The sequence below is a fragment of the Terrapene carolina genome, unplaced genomic scaffold (genome assembly GCF_002925995.2).
Source record: "Terrapene carolina triunguis isolate 2854851 unplaced genomic scaffold, T_m_triunguis-2.0 Scaffold192, whole genome shotgun sequence".
Classification (NCBI taxonomy): domain Eukaryota; kingdom Metazoa; phylum Chordata; order Testudines; family Emydidae; genus Terrapene; species Terrapene triunguis.
The window spans coordinates 9,167,767-9,182,406 of NW_020664543.1; positions in this window are offsets into that span (position 1 = coordinate 9,167,767).

Below are 14,640 nucleotides of genomic sequence, written 5' to 3' on the forward strand. Positions count from 1 at the left end.
GCTTTATGGAAATGTAAGTAGAGTCTGAATCCATATGGCAGCAAGTACAACTGAGGAGACAGCACAAATAAAAACAACCCATTGCACTGTAAAATACAAGGGGATGGGGGGAGAAGTTAGATGTTCTGTTGTGCAACAGGGAAAATAGATTTATGTGTCAGTGCTCTCATTTGTGATGAACAAGCCAAACAGTTTTGGCACAGGACACAGCCACAATGTGGAATTAATTGCACATCATCCACATTTTTTAATATTAACGGATTAGTCTTGAGCCTCAGTTGGTGTCGGAAATAGGACTATGCTGCCATGTAAAGGGGCGAGAGGGGAATAATGGTTGGGCTGATGGGGTAGGCCTGGGCGCCAGGTTTGTATAATTTTTGGTGGTGCCCAGAATGAGTGCAAGCAGAGCCATCCTGTCCATAGGACGGACCAGGGCAACCACCCTGGGCCCTGCGCTTCAGGGGGACGCGGGGTCCAGGGTGGCTTGGGGGTTTTGCTGGGGGCCTGGCGCTGGCAGCAGTGAGTGACCCGGCCCCAAACCGCCCCGCTCTGCCCCAGCGGCGCCCAGCGTTGCTTGGGGGAGGGAGTGAAAGCTGGAAAGAGGCCGGAGAGGTGGAGTGGAGCCGGGCTGGGGGGTGGAGCAGGGGCAGGAAGAGGTGGGGTGGGGGTAGAGCAGGGGCAGGAAGAGGCGGGATGGGGTCGGGGGAAGAGGTGGAGTGGGAGCGGGGCGGGGCGGGGATGGCTGGGGCCGGGTCACTCGCTGCTGCCGGTGCCAGGCTCCCCGCTAACCCCCCAGGCTGTCCTGGACTCCATGTCCCCCTGAAGCGCGGGACCCAGGGTGATTGCCCCAGTCTGTCCTATGGACAGGACGGCTCTAAAAATATAAGCCCAAACATTGGTGGAACTGGGCTCATGTTCCTGAATATTGGTGGAGCACGGGCACCATGGGCCTATATAACTCGCCGCCTATGGGGGTAGGTGATGAGGGTAAGCATCATTTCCATCTTAAACATCCTCTTTCAAGTTAAGGAAGCTCAGTTAGCTCCTAGCAATAGTAGAGGGTCACATTTGTATCCTAATATAAAGGCTTCCTTATTGTATATCATTAATAAGTAAATAGCCGCTCTTTGCTCCACAGAACTGGCCCTTACAATAGTCACCAGAGACCTTTTCTCTGTCAAGTCTAAGTATCTTCCACATGTTTATTCTTCTTGCTCTGCTTGCCTTTGACATTGTCAAACACCCTCATCTTCTCAAAGCCCTCTGCTCCTTGGGTTTCCTTTCCTGGTTCTCCTCCTAAATTGTTGAGTGTTACCTTCAGTGGATTCCCCTCCTTTCTCTGACGCTGCTCCTCTGGGGACCTGCCCTTGAACCCCTGGTTTTCACTTACCCCCAGGAAACTTCATCTCCTCCATGGTCTCTCTTAGCACCTTTACGCTCATCACTCACAAATCTACCTCTCCCCTCCTAGCCTCCCTCAGCTCTGCCCAGTCTTACGTCTCTTCCTATTTCTTGATATCTCCTCATGGATGTCCTGACATTTCCTTAAACTGTACATGCTGAAACCTGAGCTTCCCATCTTTCCTCTTCCCCTTTCCCCATCATCACTGAGACCTCACGATCTCCCCTGTCTCTGAGACTTGCCCCCTTCTCCCCTCATATCCAGCTCGTGCCAAATCCTGATGCTTCCCCCTCTACAGCATTCACTTACCTCCCCATTCCAGCTGCCTAAACACTGCGTCACTACACTGTGGGTCTCTCCCTCTCACCTAGACAGCCATAACCTCCTCTTTCTCGGGCCTTCCTTTCTTCTCTCCAATCTATTCAGCCTACGTCCCCGAAAGTAACCTGTACTCTGGCTACGTGAGGCCCATCTCTTCAAGTCCTTCTGGTTCTGTCTTTTCCAGCATAAAGGTCAGACGCTTCATCCTTGTCCTTAAAGCCCTAACCCTTCTTTAACACTTCTTTGGAATGCCTACAGATGTCATGCTGCAAGCTGCTGAGCACTCTGGCTCTGATCCAGCCAAGCACCAAACCACTGGTTTATCTTTAAGCAAGTGAACAGTCCCAATTGACTCCATTGCTGTACTGAGTCAGGGCCAGAACACGCAGCTTTGTCTTCACTGGATGGCCTAGTTCTAAATGCTAATCAACTCTGGAGTTTCAAATGCCGAAAGCTATTTTGCAATGTTAAAATACCTATACGTGGACAGAGATGGGAATGATCCTTGCAGTAATATCCCACGAGTTAAAGGGCTGCTATATGACAGAAATGGTATGCATTGATGATGGAAGTTGCTCATTGCAATAGGAGGGATTCTTGATTTTAGCTGAAGTCAGCACTCTAGATTTATACTGGTGCAAGTGAGATCAGAATCTGGCTCATTGAGTATCCGTGCAGAGAAGAAGGTACATCGCAGTATATTCAAGTTGTTCTAATATGTATCCAGAAAAAAGAGAGATTTGTATCTATTAGGATAGAGAGCATTGTGGTAGGATTTACCCTTGGCCTGGACAGACCATCCTGACAAAATTCTTTGGAAACAAGCGATTGCATTTATAATATATACAGCTGGCCAGTAGCAGAGACTGATCATTGCCACTGACCCACAAGCCGGAGAGACACCCAAGTTGAAACGGTCACTTGCAGGCTGATAAAAGACTAGCTGTTGGCTGGAAACACCAAACTCAACAATTTCCAAAACATGTTTTTCTTCATCTCGTTGAAATACGAGTCATCAGTTACATGCTCAGGCTATTATGAGTTCACAGTGACAAACCTCCTCCCTAATATGAAAACGGCACCCATTTATGGTAGAGCTGAATTTGGGTTCTTACACTTTACAAACTATTTTTTTACCATGTTCTAATACTTTCTCCAAATCTCACCTTACTCCCTTGTACTTGCCGTCAGCACTGCTATGCTTTCCTGGTGCGTCAGCAGCTCACAAACGGTAGGTACAACTGACTCTGTGTTTCTGAACGGCCACCTTCTTTTCTGAAGTGTTGCCATTCATCTTTATCATAGCTCCCGACCTCTCCCCACCTCTATCTCCCCACCCTCTGCTCCACTCTTCTCACTGCTTCTCCCGGAAATGACTTCTACTCACAGTATCTGCTTAACTTTTCTTACCCCCAACTCATTATTCCAACCAGTCTCCAATTATTATGTGTATTAATTTAGTGCCTAGGAGCCCTCATCAGAGACCAGGACCCCACTGTGCTAGGCTCTGTACAAACACAGAACAAAAAATGGCCCCAAAGAGCTTCTTGTCTGCTAGATACTACTTCAGCACAACTCCAGCTTTGACTGCTACACCAATTAAACCCAATCCCTTGTCTTTAAGTAATGCATTATCTTGACTGTTTGTCTGCTCGCTATCATATACTCTGTCTGGTCTCACATCCTGTTGGAAAACTAATTAATGCAGCTAAGTTCAAAGTTATGCTTCTTGTAATATGTCCTTAGCTATGACATTCAAATCACACTATATTTATAATGATGACTAAGTCCTTACCTAAAATGTAGCCGTAAAATGTACCTAAAACCTCAGCTTTCTATCCTGCTCCCTTGAAATACAAACCAGTCTATAAATTATCACAATTTCATCTCCATAATATTACTCATCCTTGGTTAGGGAGTAATGCCCCATAACACCCTTTGCTTAACCCTGGATTTTGGGTCCATGTCTCTTGTTGAGGGCAAGTTATCCCCACCACGTACTCCCACTGTGAACAGGTTGGACAGGCAGAAACTTGACTCTGCCCTCCCATATCCACTGGCTGGATGCAGAGAGGGAGGTGAGCTATACCTCCTCCTAGAGCAAGAGGGGATGTGGTGGGAAGTTGTGCCCCAGATAGATGTCTGTGAGGCACAGTGCTTGCCAGGGCTACCCCTTGGGTGGCATAACTTACAACCCACCTCTTGCGCATGGCGATGCCTAGATGCACCATGTAGTCCTACGTAAGGAGTTTGGATGGTCAGTTTTCCTGAAATTAGGTAGATCCCATTCTCAGTGCTTCTCTGTCCTCTAACTTTCAGTCATATCCAATTCTAAAAGTTACTCGTGACAAGAGCAACGGCTGCATCTTGCAAATGGCAAGGGCCGCACAACAATTTTTAACAATACCGGTGCTGCTCTGTGAAGCTGCGACCACACTCTCAACTTTTGGGACAGACCAGTTGTAAAATAGATGAGACAACTGTTGTGGGGAACCTGTTCCCCTGCACCCCGTAGTGGTTGGGCCTATGCTTGTGTAATGCCTTTGACCCAGGAAGCTCATAGCATTTTACAAAGATATTTATTATGTATATTATATACAATATTAATATGATTTAATAATCAGCATTTTATATGGATATAATTATTTACTAAGAAATATATAAATATTACTATGTAATATTAACTATATTTATCATCACCTTTGCTAAAGGTGGTATCTCCCTCTCCCTTCTGAACGTGGCTGGAGTCATCCACACGTTAGCCTGTTGCTTAGGATGGGGCTGAAGAAAGCCATACTGTTCATCTTCAGCTTGTACTTTGACTGGGGAAGCCCTGGTGCATTTGTGTTTGGTCCTTTAAAGAGACAGGACTGTCTTTACGGTTATGTTTCTGATTTATAATTAAGCATGCCACAGAGTGGTTTAAATTCTCCATAGGTCTGCAGGATCCTTTCCGGTCCCACTAACCCTGTCACAGTCTTTATTATGTTCTTGAACAAGACACCCATTGGATTTCTGCATTAACAGAGTTGAACTGCACCTCTAAAGTCATATATTAACTGGCCCTGCCTGCACTTTGCATCACACCAGAGGAACCAGTTGGGTTGCTGTGTTCCATTTCACTGGGATTAATTATAGCGCTCAGAGGCATATTTAGTGGGGAGTGGAAGAGTGACTCTTGGCCTCCTGAACTCTGCAATCACACAGTCTACAGGGAGAACTCCATCAGGAGAGAGAACCTGTCAGCAGACCAACTTGGAGTATCACTTACAACTTTCAGACAGGTGGCTGAAAAGTATGTGTGTTATTTGGGGAAACCCCCCAAAAAACCCCAAACCAAAATGACCACAACAGCAGAGCAGAATCCCTTTAATGAGAGGGATACCACAAATTCCTCCTAAAGAATTATCACCTGCATGGGTAAAGCTACTGCTAATAACCTATACAGTTCCAGGAAGGGAAGGTGGGTTACATGCCACAGCTCATTAATGAAATATATCTTGCTCTACTATGTGGAAAATATTTTAAAAAATTCTAGCTGTTCCTACCAACAGATAATGTCTGAATGATGAGAGTATATTGGATTTCCTTTGTTTCTGGAGTTTGCATGGGCTGAGATAATGCAATATGGACTGCGTGATTGCTACCCGTACTGGGGATTCACTATATATAAGGGGCCGTTCAGAATATATAAGCAGAAGGGAGCTGTGGGTCATAGGAATGGCACAACAATCCCAAATGATACAGGAAGGTGATCTCTGTAAAGCAAAGCCTGAGAAAGTCATGGCAATGATTATGGCAAAGGAGGAAACGGTGGCAAAATATACTAGCCCTGATGTGATGGTTTTGTGTTTGAGGGCTAAGAATTGGAACCAGGAGACTCTATTCGAGTCCTGACTCTGCCTCAAGCATGTCCTGTTCCCTTAAACAAGTCACTTAACCTTTTCTTGCCTCACTTTCCCCATCTGCAAAGTGAGGCAAATGATACTTGCCTTCTTCACCAGGATGTGGTTAGCAAGAAATGGTTAATGTTTGTAAAGTGCTTTGAGATCCTATGTGCTATAGAAGTGCAAAGTATTATTTTCATTATCGTTCCTAGCTACATCCAGGAAATGTACCATCATTGATTAAAGAGGCTAGGACTTTTCAGCTTGGAAAAGAGGAGATTAAGGGGGGATATGATAGAGGTATATAAAATCATGAGTGATGTGGAGAAAGTAGATAAGGAAAAGTTATTTACTTATTCCCATAATACAAGAACTAGGGGCCACCAAATGAAATTAATGGGCAGCAGGTTTAAAACAAATAAAAGGAAGTTCTTCTTCACACAGTGCACAGTCAACTTGTGGAACTCCTTGCCTGAGGAGGTTGTGAAGGCTAGGACTATAACAGGGTTAAAAAGAGAACTGGATAAATTCATGGCGGTTAAGTCCATTAATGGCTATTAGCCAGGATGGGTAAGGAATGGTGTCCCTAGCCTCTGTTTGTCAAAGGGTGGAGATGGATGGCAGGAGAGAGATCACTTGATCATTACCTGTTAGGTTCACTCCCTCTGGGGCACATGGCATTGGTCACTGTCGGCAGACAGGATACTGGGCTAGATGGACCTTTGGTCTGACTCAGTACGGCCGTTCTTATGTTCTTACATTATTGTTATTTGCAGCTGTGATCCTGGCTGGATGCTGAAGTTGCATTCTTCTGAATAAGTGTGCCATTAAAACTGCTGCCCATAGAGCTCTTGGCTCTTCTTAAATGTGAAAGCGGTTGAAGCGTTTCAAGAGAAGATTGTACAAAGGCTAAATGTGCAGTTGCACTGTTGTTTCTCCCCAACCCCCTTGTCCTTTTGTTTCAGCCACGAATCTGGCCAAGTAGAAATGAGAATTTATGTCTGTATCTTTTAGAGAAGCATGGATGGAATGTAAGGATTTATTGGCACCAATAAGAAGGAGCAAATTTAGAAAGGGCTCTGGAAATGAATGCATGTGGCAGAGTTTAACTCATTCTGAACCCATCAGCAACAAGGACCAATGAGCAGATTTCTCCCTATGTCAGTAGTTAGCCTTTGCCCGTCTATGCCACTTCTCAACCAAGGATCTCAAAACACTTAGGAATATTCCTTGGTGCAATTCTGCTGCAAGATGGGAATCTTAATACTTTACAGATATGGAAAATGAGACCCAAAGAAGTTAAATGACAAGCTCCAGGCCTCTCACTGGATTAGCGGGAGCATCAGGATCAGAACCCAGGAGTCCTCCCATTACCCTGCTCTAGCCGCTGTACAAAAAACTTCCTCTCTCCTCCGATAAGAGTGTCTCCCAGTGGGAGTTTTGTGAATAGGGAGTTTTGTGGAAAATGTTATAGCCTTGGAGCCTTCAGACGCTGCCTCCCCTGCTGCAGTTTTCTCGTTCTTGCAAGGTCCAAGAATGAAACATGGAATGACATGAGCATCCCCAGTCACAGCTCAGTCCCGCCTCCCTCCACTACCCCAAGCCAGCCATGGCAGTGAAGGCCCTGACTGCTGCATGGGGGAGGGGTCGACATGCTGTGGCAGGCACACAAGAGCTTTTCGATATTACACCGCGCACAAGGGAGCCAAGCTCTATGGCCACTCTCTGTGGCAGCGGGCCAGTGCCTGTGTTGATCCACTGGTCTCTCAAACCCGTGGGGAGAGGGGAGAATTCCCTGCAATAGCATCTGCACTGTGGAGGCATCCCAGTTATTGTAGGCTGGGGACACTGCTTCTCTTCCCGGCTGTGTGCTCGGTTGAAGGTTCTCACCCTTAGTCAGTGCGCTTGGGAGATGTGGTAATAGTGTGAGACAGCCCAAAGCCAGTCAAGGGGAAGGGGAGGCAGAGGTGTCGACTTTATGATTTCCCCGGGAGTGCTGGACCCCCCGCTCCACCCCTGCCCCGCCTCTTCCTGCTCCCACTCCGCCTCTTCCTGCCTCGTTCTGTCCCCTCCCTCCGCCTCTTCCTGCCCCCGTTCCTCCCCCTACCCCCAGCTCCTCCTGCACGGTGGGCAGTCAGCGCTGGTGTGGGAGGGGAAGGAGCTGATTGGCAGGGCTGCCGGTGGGTGCTAAGGACCCACTATTTTTTTTCCATGGGTGCTCGAGCCTCAGAGGATCCTCGGAGTCAGCGCCTCTGGAGGCAGCTGTTAGCAGGGTTTTCTTAGGCAAATGCCAATAAATGGGCTTCCGAGGAGAAATAAATAATGTGTGAAGTGAGCGTTCTATTCTGATCCCCAAAAGCTGGTTTGCTGCTGCAGCTGAAGGGCAGTGATTGAAAGCCTTGGACAGCGGGACTGAGCGGAGAGGATTTTAATCTCCATTACCTCCCTTGTTTGTCAGGATTCAACAAGAAGCCTGGCAGCGGATGTCTGGTCCCATCAGAGTCCATTCACAGCCCACGTGGTCTAATTCTTTGTGTGTGATGAACCTTCAAGGCTGGGTACCCTTTTTTGCGCCGTTAAGCCTCTAGGGTACTCAGATAGCTGTAACTTGGAACTCATTACGAATGGATCATTAGATAAATCTGGTTTGTGTGTGAGATAAACAACTTCTAATTCATGTACAGCAAGGGATTAATGTTGCTGGAAAGAGATCAGCCTTTTCCACTTGATTCCAAAGAACACTTCTTCCCTCAATCCTTCTAGTCTTTTAGCTGGTTACCTGCAGAGAAGAAACTCCAACCCCCCAATCCCACAAAAAGTTATTTTACTTTAGCCCAATTTTGCAATCTATACAGGGTCACCCCTCAAGAAAAGGCAACTGGTTCTCTTTCTCAAAGCATTTTTTAGGATTGAATCCGACATAAAGATCTCAAAGCTTAATGTGATACTTAAGAGTGTTTTACAGAAGAAAGCTCCCAGGTCGTGTGATTTACAATTCTTTTAATTTAACCTGAACGAAAATATGACGAGCCAAGTTATTTTGGAGAAGTCTTTTTCTGGAAGGTCATTTGATCCCGTATTTGCCATATGGAAGCTTTAGGTTGAGGTTTGGCTCCTATGCTTATCTGTCCAAATGCATTTGGAGCTTGATTGTTCAAAGCAGGCCTCTGTTTTGGCAGATGCAGTTCTGTACCTGCAATGAACTGTGCCTACAGATTTCCAGCTGGAAAAAGGAAAAAGCATGAATGCACTGGGAGGGGGGAATTATGGGTAAAATGATGCACACAAAAACATAGGCTACTTTGAAAATCAGGCCCTTCATTTTAAGGGGCAGGGAGAAGGTGTCATCCGTTGAAGTCAGCGGAGTTAATGGTAAATACTGGTGTAGGGCTGTTGTAATGGCCTGGAGAATCAGGACCATTATGTTCTGAATGGGATGGGGTGGTATTTTCAGGTGCATTATGTATTTTGAGTGTCTTACTCTGAAGCATTCAGGATGCTATAATAAGACCTACTTCTTGCCCTTTAAAATAAGCCTCCAGTCCTGAAGTTCCCTGACCTTGGCACAAGGCATTCTGGGAAAGAGAACCTTGCCGCTATGTAAGCCACTGTCTCTCGCATGTGGGAGAGGAAGCAGCTGCTGGTTAAGCTCCTGAGGATGGGTTTGTGAGAGCCAGGAAGGTAGCTAAGGGAGTATTAGAGAGTGTGGAATTGCTGAGAGATTGAAGAAAGAGAAACCCAAACAGGGAGTTTTTATTTTACACAGTTTCCCTCACCCTAAGACAGATCCAAGCTCCAAGCCCCATCAACCCCATTCTCCTCACACACAGATTAATCTTTCAGCTTACTTTAACAGATCAGAGCTATTTTGGTGTTTGGGGGAGCTCTGTTTGGAGAGGTTTTTTTCTGGGTGAAGAAAGTGACCTTTGCTTCCTTTTGGGGCCTAGGGTCAGGACTTCTAGCAGAAAGAGGAGGAAACTTTCCTTCCCTTCATCCATTTCCCACAGCAGTTGGGTGAGAACATGTTATGACCTGGTCAAGGGCTTGGGACAAGGTAACCCAGGATCCAGTCACATACTATCTAGCTTGGATCCTCCAGTTGTGTATGTTTGATCTCTGTAAACTGGGATGAGTTGGGCCTCAGGAGAAACACCTGAGAGAAGGAACCTGATGAGGAAGTTAACTTCTGGCTGTTTCATTCTGGACCTCCATTGACCTGGAATGGCTGTGGTGCTAAATCACATTTACCGGAAAGGGAAACTGAGGCACTGTCCATGGGACCAGGTAAGAGATCCATGACAGGCCTGATTCAAAGCCCATTGAAGCCAAAGTCAAATACTTTTTGATCATGTCATTTTCAGAAGCAGGAGACCATACCAGATGGATCAGTGGGCTATTTTGGTATGAAGATTCCAGCTAGGGTAGAAATCTGTGCATTACTAACTTAGCTTCTGCTCTTTGATTTCTGTCTCTGAGTGTCAAACTCCTGAAATATTACTGAATAGGAAATTTTAAAACGCCATGACAGTGACCTTGTAACGTGTAAATCAAGTTCATTTACCAAAAACAGATGCAAATATTCTTTCCATTGATTTCAATAATGGGTTTTGGATCAGGTGTATATCCAGTTAATGCATTTTCTGTGTATTCTCGGTTATAAATCACAGCCCTGACTAATATATCTCTACCAATGCAGTTTTTTTGAGGAAGAGGGAACTGCAGTTTTCAAGTACAACAGACACATGCAGTTGTTTGCACAAATGGCTCGTGCTCCTGTGACTCCCAAAGAGCTTAGCAGAGTAGGAGCTCAGTGTTGTTGAACCAGCTAGAATGATTGTCCATTGCTGGCACGTAACTTAAACATCTATAGGGCCATGTCTCCACTAACAAAACATATCCTACTAGAAAATGGGTTTTCTAAAACATTTTAATTAACATGATGTTAAACATGACACACTCCCTCGTGTAAACAAGGACAGGTTCATGTTTAAAATGGGGGAGCTTTAACCACAACCAGAGGCTTTTAAGAGGTTGGGCACCTTACTGCCAGACTGCGCTGGCTCATCAGTGTGCCTTCTTGGAGTGCTTGCAAATATCTATAGGATGTGCCTTGACACAGGGGAAGTGTTGAGGGTTAGCGTTCCCTGCATAGCTGTATCAGTGTCCAAGTGATGGTAGGAGAATTCCAGGAAAGCCTCATTTGAGGTGCAGCCAGAGTGGGAGGAGTCCAGTGAATGAGAGTGAATCTTGGCTCTGGGTCCAGGTTTTAAACACTCTGAAGTTCCGGGGTGTTTGGATCCAGGGTTTTGGTCCATCCCCTTTAGGGCAGGGAAATCTGTGAAATCCAGCTCAGGGTTTAGATTTCCACAAGTCTCCGCCCCCATAGTCTGGGCTGGTTCAACTCTACTATAAAGCTGAGTTTTAAGTTCTGAAGGGATACTGCAAGTGGAGTAGCTCCAGGATTACTGGGCCACATTCTGAGCTGTGCTGGGGGTGGGGAGCAAAGGGAACTGTGCAACACTGCTGTGCTTCTGAGATTCTGGGTCTCACCAAGGCCTGCTGGTCTAGAACAGCCAGAATCCAGTGTGCTCTGACCTTGATTGCTTCCATCTCTGGACACTCCCCTCTAGGGTGACCAGACAGCAAGTGTGAAAAATCAGGACAGGGGGTGTGCTGAGCTTGTGTTTGTCAGTCTGTTTGGTTGTTTGGTTGTTTGAAGGACCGTGTGCTGTGGCTGACAGTTGGAAGCTGTGAGCTTCAAAGGAAGGTTTGAAACCTAGAAGCCTCTGGTAATTGGCTGAGCCTTAATCAGTGGGCGGGGCATTCATACAGGCCAGGGCTTTATAAAGCAGCGCACAAGCGACCAGGGGCTGCTAACAGGGAGTTTCGCAAGGGAGTTGGGAAGGGGAGTGGGAAGGGGCGAGGGTCCCTTGCCGGTTCTATCTGTTTTCCCTTTATTCCCCTTAAAACTTTAAACTTCTTGCTTAAACAACCCTTTCAGCGGACAGGGGGCTGCAGACGGGAGTTTGACAGAGGGAGGCTTGCGATGGTTAGGAAGACCCGCAACACCTGTGCCAGCACTGCTTCTGTCTCCTCCACCTGTGCCTGTAGCCAGACAGAGCGCCTGAGCATGGATGCTTCTACCCAGATCCTGGTGTGGTTTTGCAGAGACTGTAACTTGCAATTTCCACTTACTGATATCCAGGCTGGGGAGACCATCCAATGTGAAAGGTGCCTGCTGGTGGAATCTCTCAGGCAGCAGGTGGGAGAGCTACAGGAGGAGGTGGCTAGGTTGAGAAGCATCCGAATCCACGAGCAATTCCTGGACAGTGTCCATGTGGAGACAGCTGAGGTAGCTGTCCCAGGACACAGGACTGCTGATACACCACTGGTGGAGGAGGAGATGGCTCAGGGTGGACACTGGCAGCTGGTTACTTCTGGCAGCAGGCAGTGCTCCACCCCTGCTCCGAACCCTCCCGCTGTGGTAATAGGTAACCGTTATGCTCTTCTTGATACAGGAAAGAAGGCATCACCCCCTACAGTAAAGGAGGAGAAGCCTCGTACCCCTAAGGCTGGGAGGTCTGCTGCCACCACTGCGAATAGGAAACGTAGGGTAGTGGTGGTCGGAGACTCTCTGCTGAGGGGGACGGAGGCGCCCATCTGTCGCCCTGACATTTCATCTCGGGAGGTATGCTGCCTGCCGGGAGCCCGTATCCGAGATGTTACGGAGGCATTGTCGAGGATTATCCAGCCCTCTGACTACTACCCCATGCTACTCATCCACGTGGGCACAAATGATACTGCGCGGTGTGACACTGAGCGGATCAAGAGTGACTACAGGGCTCTGGGAGTACGAGTGAAGGAGTTTGGAGCGCAGGTGGTATTCTCTTCGATTCTTCCTGTCAAAGGTAGGGGCCCGGGCAGAGACAGATGCATCATGGAGGTGAATGCCTGGCTGCGAAGATGGTGTCGCCAGGAGGGCTTTGGCTTCCTAGACCACGGGATGCTATTTGAGGAAGGACTGCTAGGCAGAGATGGTGTTCACCTTTCGAGGAGGGGAAAGACCCTATTTGGACACAGACTGGCTAACCTAGTGAGGAGGGCTTTAAACTAGGTTCGACGGGGACAGGTGAGCAAAGCCCGCAGGTAAGTGGGGAACATGGAGACCTGGGAGATGGGTCGGAGACGAGAGGGAGTGTGGGCTATATTGGCAGAGAGAAAGGAGGGTCAGGACAAAACCGGGAGGAAAGATCAAACCAGTATCTTAGATGCCTATATACAAATGCGAGAAGTATGGGTAATAAGCAGGAAGAACTGGAAGTGCTAGTAAATAAATACAACTATGACATTGTTGGCATCACTGAAACTTGGTGGGATAATACACATGATTGGAATGTTGGTGTGGATGGATACAGCTTGCTCAGGAAGGATAGACAGGGGAAAAAGGGAGGAGGTGTTGCCTTATATATTAAAAATGTACACACTTGGACTGAGGTAGAGATGGACATAGGAGACGGAAGTGTTGAGAGTCTCTGGGTTAGGCTAAAAGGGGTAAAAAACAAGGGTGATGTCATGCTAGGAGTCTACTACAGGCCACCTAACCAGGTGGAAGAGGTGGATGAGGCTTTTTTTAAACAACTAACAAAATCATCCAAAGCCCAAGATTTGGTGGTGATGGGGGACTTCAACTATCCGGATATATGTTGGGAAAATAACACAGCGGGGCACAGACTATCCAACAAATTCTTGGACTGCATTGCAGACAACTTTTTATTTCAGAAGGTTGAAAAAGCTACTAGGGGTGAAGCTGTTCTAGACTTGATTTTAACAAATAGGGAGGAACTCGTTGAGAATTTGAAAGTAGAAGGCAGCTTGGGTGAAAGTGATCATGAAATCATAGAGTTTGCAATTCTAAGGAAGGGTAGAAGGGAGAACAGCAAAATAGAGACAATGGATTTCAGGAAGGCGGATTTTGGTAAGCTCAGAGAGCTGATAGGTAAGGTCCCATGGGAATCAAGACTGAGGGGAAAAACAACTGAGGAGAGTTGGCAGTTTTTCAAAGGGACACTATTAAGGGCCCAAAAGCAAGCTATTCCGCTGGTTAGGAAAGATAGAAAATGTGGCAAAAGACCACCTTGGCTTAACCACGAGATCTTGCATGATCTAAAAAATAAAAAGGAGTCATATAAAAAATGGAAACTAGGACAGATTACAAAGGATGAATATAGGCAAACAACACAGGAATGCAGGGGCAAGATTAGAAAGGCAAAGGCACAAAATGAGCTCAAACTAGCTAAGGGAATAAAGGGGAACAAGAAGACTTTTTATCAATACATTAGAACCAAGAGGAAGACCAAAGACAGGGTAGGCCCACTGCTTAGTGAAGAGGGAGAAACAGTAACAGGAAACTTGGAAATGGCAGAGATGCTTAATGACTTCTTTGTTTCGGTCTTCACCGAGAAGTCTGAAGGAATGCCTAACCTAGTGAATGCTAATGGGAAGGGGGTAGGTTTAGCAGATAAAATAAAAAAAGAACAAGTTAAAAATCACTTAGAAAAGTTAGATGCCTGCAAGTCACCAGGGCCTGATGAAATGCATCCTAGAATACTCAAGGAGCTAATAGAGGAGGTATCTGAGCCTCTAGCTATTATCTTTGGAAAATCATGGGAGACGGGAGAGATTCCAGAAGACTGGAAAAGGGCAAATATAGTGCCCATCTATAAAAAGGGAAATAAAAACAACCCAGGAAACTACAGACCAGTTAGTTTAACTTCTGTGCCAGGGAAGATAATGGAGCAAGTAATTAAGGAAATCATCTGCAAACACTTGGAAGGTGGTAAGGTGATAGGGAACAGCCAGCATGGATTTGTAAAGAACAAATCCTGTCAAACCAATCTGATAGCTTTCTTCGATAGGATAACGAGTCTTGTGGATAAGGGAGAAGCTGTGGATGTGGTATACCTAGACTTTAGTAAGGCATTTGATACGGTCTCGCATGATATTCTTATCGACAAACTAGGCAAATACAAT